Source organism: Rhipicephalus microplus, chromosome 9 (assembly GCF_043290135.1).
Source record: "Rhipicephalus microplus isolate Deutch F79 chromosome 9, USDA_Rmic, whole genome shotgun sequence".
NCBI classification, from domain to species: Eukaryota; Metazoa; Arthropoda; class Arachnida; order Ixodida; family Ixodidae; genus Rhipicephalus; species Rhipicephalus microplus.
This window is the reverse complement of record NC_134708.1, coordinates 97,415,823-97,418,322: the sequence shown is the minus strand read 5'-3', so window position 1 is coordinate 97,418,322 and position 2,500 is coordinate 97,415,823. Positions and strand designations below refer to the sequence as shown.

General features: G+C 50.5%; 11 non-coding genes across 11 annotated transcripts in view; all 11 read left to right on the top strand.

Annotated features, from left to right (window-relative positions):
• The first annotated feature begins 102 nt into the window (after nucleotides 1–102).
• On the top strand, nucleotides 103–184 carry TRNAS-AGA (transfer RNA serine (anticodon AGA)). Its single transcript has one exon. It is a non-coding gene; the product is annotated as a tRNA-Ser (tRNA).
• Nucleotides 185–337: 153 nt separating this feature from the next.
• On the top strand, nucleotides 338–419 carry TRNAS-AGA (transfer RNA serine (anticodon AGA)). Its single transcript has one exon. It is a non-coding gene; the product is annotated as a tRNA-Ser (tRNA).
• A 151-nt stretch (nucleotides 420–570) lies between these two features.
• Nucleotides 571–652, top strand: TRNAS-CGA (transfer RNA serine (anticodon AGA)). The gene has a single exon. It is a non-coding gene; the product is annotated as a tRNA-Ser (tRNA).
• A 150-nt stretch (nucleotides 653–802) lies between these two features.
• Nucleotides 803–884, top strand: TRNAS-CGA (transfer RNA serine (anticodon AGA)). Its single transcript has one exon. It is a non-coding gene; the product is annotated as a tRNA-Ser (tRNA).
• A 151-nt stretch (nucleotides 885–1,035) lies between these two features.
• TRNAS-AGA (transfer RNA serine (anticodon AGA)) lies at nucleotides 1,036–1,117 on the top strand. Its single transcript has one exon. It is a non-coding gene; the product is annotated as a tRNA-Ser (tRNA).
• Nucleotides 1,118–1,267: 150 nt separating this feature from the next.
• TRNAS-AGA (transfer RNA serine (anticodon AGA)) lies at nucleotides 1,268–1,349 on the top strand. The gene has a single exon. It is a non-coding gene; the product is annotated as a tRNA-Ser (tRNA).
• A 149-nt stretch (nucleotides 1,350–1,498) lies between these two features.
• TRNAS-AGA (transfer RNA serine (anticodon AGA)) lies at nucleotides 1,499–1,580 on the top strand. The gene has a single exon. It is a non-coding gene; the product is annotated as a tRNA-Ser (tRNA).
• Nucleotides 1,581–1,731: 151 nt separating this feature from the next.
• TRNAS-CGA (transfer RNA serine (anticodon CGA)) lies at nucleotides 1,732–1,813 on the top strand. Its single transcript has one exon. It is a non-coding gene; the product is annotated as a tRNA-Ser (tRNA).
• Nucleotides 1,814–1,963: 150 nt separating this feature from the next.
• Nucleotides 1,964–2,044, top strand: TRNAS-AGA (transfer RNA serine (anticodon AGA)). The gene has a single exon. It is a non-coding gene; the product is annotated as a tRNA-Ser (tRNA).
• Nucleotides 2,045–2,194: 150 nt separating this feature from the next.
• Nucleotides 2,195–2,276, top strand: TRNAS-AGA (transfer RNA serine (anticodon AGA)). Its single transcript has one exon. It is a non-coding gene; the product is annotated as a tRNA-Ser (tRNA).
• Nucleotides 2,277–2,427: 151 nt separating this feature from the next.
• TRNAS-AGA (transfer RNA serine (anticodon AGA)) overlaps nucleotides 2,428–2,500 on the top strand; it is an 82-nt gene continuing 9 nt past the window's right edge. The window contains exon 1 of the tRNA in view: nucleotides 2,428–2,500. This exon is cut by the window's right edge and continues 9 nt beyond it. This is a non-coding gene — a tRNA (tRNA-Ser).

Sequence of the window (2,500 nt, the reverse complement as noted above, 5' to 3'; positions counted from 1 at the left end):
GCTGTCCCAGCATCCGTCACGCACGAACAATTGTGCTTACTTAATTGCGAAAGTCTTCAGGTAATGCGTGACCCAACCCCTTCCCCACGGAACGTTGTCCCGGCAGTCGTGGCCGAGTGGTTAAGGCGATGGACTAGAAATTCATTGGGGTTTCCCCGCACAGGTTCGAATCCTGTCGACTGCGAATCTTTTTTTTTTTCGAGGTGCTGTTAATTTTTGCATAACGAATTCGCAAGCTGTCCCAGCATCCGTCACGCACGAACAATTGTGCTTACTTAATTGCAAAAGTCTTCAGGTAATGCGTGACCCAACCCCTTCTGCACGGAACGTTGTCCCGGCAGTCGTGGCCGAGTGGTTAAGGCGATGGACTAGAAATCCATTGGGGTTTCCCCGCACAGGTTCGAATCCTGTCGACTGCGAATCTTTTTTTTTTGAGGTGCTGTTAATGTTTGCATAACGAATTCGCACGCTGTCCCAGCATCCATCACGCACGAACAATTGTGCTTACTTAATTGCAAAAGTCTTCAGGCAATGCGTGACCCAACCCCTTCTGCACGGAACGTTGTTCCGGCAGTCGTGGCCGAGTGGTTAAGGCGATGGACTCGAAATCCATTGGGGTTTCCCCGCACAGGTTCGAATCCTGTCGACTGCGAATCTTTTTTTTCGAGGTGCTGTTAATTTTTGCATAACGAATTCGCACGCTGTCCCAGCATCCGTCACACACGAACAATTGTGCTTACTTAATTGCGAAAGTTTTCAGGTAATGCGTGACCCAACCCCTTCCGCACGGAACGTTGTTCCGGCAGTCGTGGCCGAGTGGTTAAGGCGATGGACTCGAAATCCATTGGGGTTTCACCGCACAGGTTCGAATCCTGTCGGCTGCGTAAACTTTTTTTTTGAGGTGCTGTTAATTTTTGCATAACGAATTCGCACGCTGTCCCAGCATCCGTCACGCACGAACAATTGTGCTTACTCAATTGCGAAAGTTTTCAGGTAATGCGTGACCCAACCCCTTCCGCACGGAACGTTGTCCCGGCAGTCGTGGCCGAGTGGTTAAGGCGTTGGACTAGAAGTCCATTGGGGTCTCCCCGCACAGGTTCGAATGCTGTCGTCTGCGAATCTTTTTTTTTCGAGGTGCTATTATTTTTGCATAACGAATTCGCACGCTGTCCCAGCATCCGTCACGCACGAACAATTGTGCTTACTTAATTGCGAAAGTCTTCAGGTAATGCGTGACCCAACCCCTTCCGCACGGAACGTTGTCCCGGCAGTCGGGGCCGAGTGGTTAAGGCGATGGACTAGAAATTCATTGGTGTCTCCCCACACAGGTTCGAATCCTGTCGACTGCGAATCTTTTTTTCGAGGTGCTGTTAATTTTTGCATAACCAATTCGCACGCTGTCCCAGCATCCGTCACGCACGAACAATTGTGCTTACTTAATTGCGAAAGTCTTCAGGTAATGCGTGACCCAACCTCTTCCGCACGGAACGTTGTCCCGGCAGTCGTGGCCGAGTGGTTAAGGCAATGGACTAGAAATCCATTGGGGTTTCCCTGCACAGGTTCGAATCCTGTCGACTGCGAATCTTTTTTTTTCGAGGTGCTGTTATTTTTTGCATAACGAATTCGCACGCTGTCCCAGCATCCGTCACACACGAACAATTGTGCTTACTTAATTGCAAAAGTCTTCAGGTAATGCATGACCCAACCCCTTCCGCACGGAACGTTATCCCGGCAGCCGTGGCCGAGTGGTTAAGGCGATGGACTCGAAATCCATTGGGGTTTCCCCACACAGGTTCGAATCCTGTCGACTGCGAATCTTTTTTTTCGAGGTGCTGTTAATTTTTGCATAACCGATTCGCACGCTGTCCCAGCATCCGTCACGCACGAACAATTGTGCTTACTTAATTGCGAAAGTCTTCAGGTAATGCGTGACCCAACCTCTTCCGCACGGAACGTTGTCCCGGCAGTCGTGGCCGAGTGGTTAAGGCGATGGACTAGAAATCCATTGGGGTTCCCCGCCCAGGTTCGAATCCTGTCGGCTGCGTAAACTTTTTTTCGAGGTGCTGTTAATTTTTGCATAACGAATTCGCACGCTGTCCCAGCATCCGTCACGCACGAACAATTGTGCTTACTTAATTGCGAAAGTTTTCAGGTAATGCGTGACCCAACCCCTTCCGCACGGAACGTTGTCCCGGCAGTCGTGGCCGAGTGGTTAAGGCGATGGACTAGAAGTCCATTGGGGTCTCCCCGCACAGGTTCGAATGCTGTCGTCTGCGAATCTTTTTTTTTCGAGGTGGTATTAATTTTTGCATAACGAATTCGCACGCTGTCCCAGCATCCGTCACGCACGAACAATTGTGCTTACTTAATTGGGAAAGTCTTCAGGTAATGCGTGACCCAACCCCTTCCCCACGGAACGTTGTCCCGGCAGTCGTGGCCGAGTGGTTAAGGCGATGGACTAGAAATTCATTGGGGTTTCCCCGCACAGGTTCGAATCCTG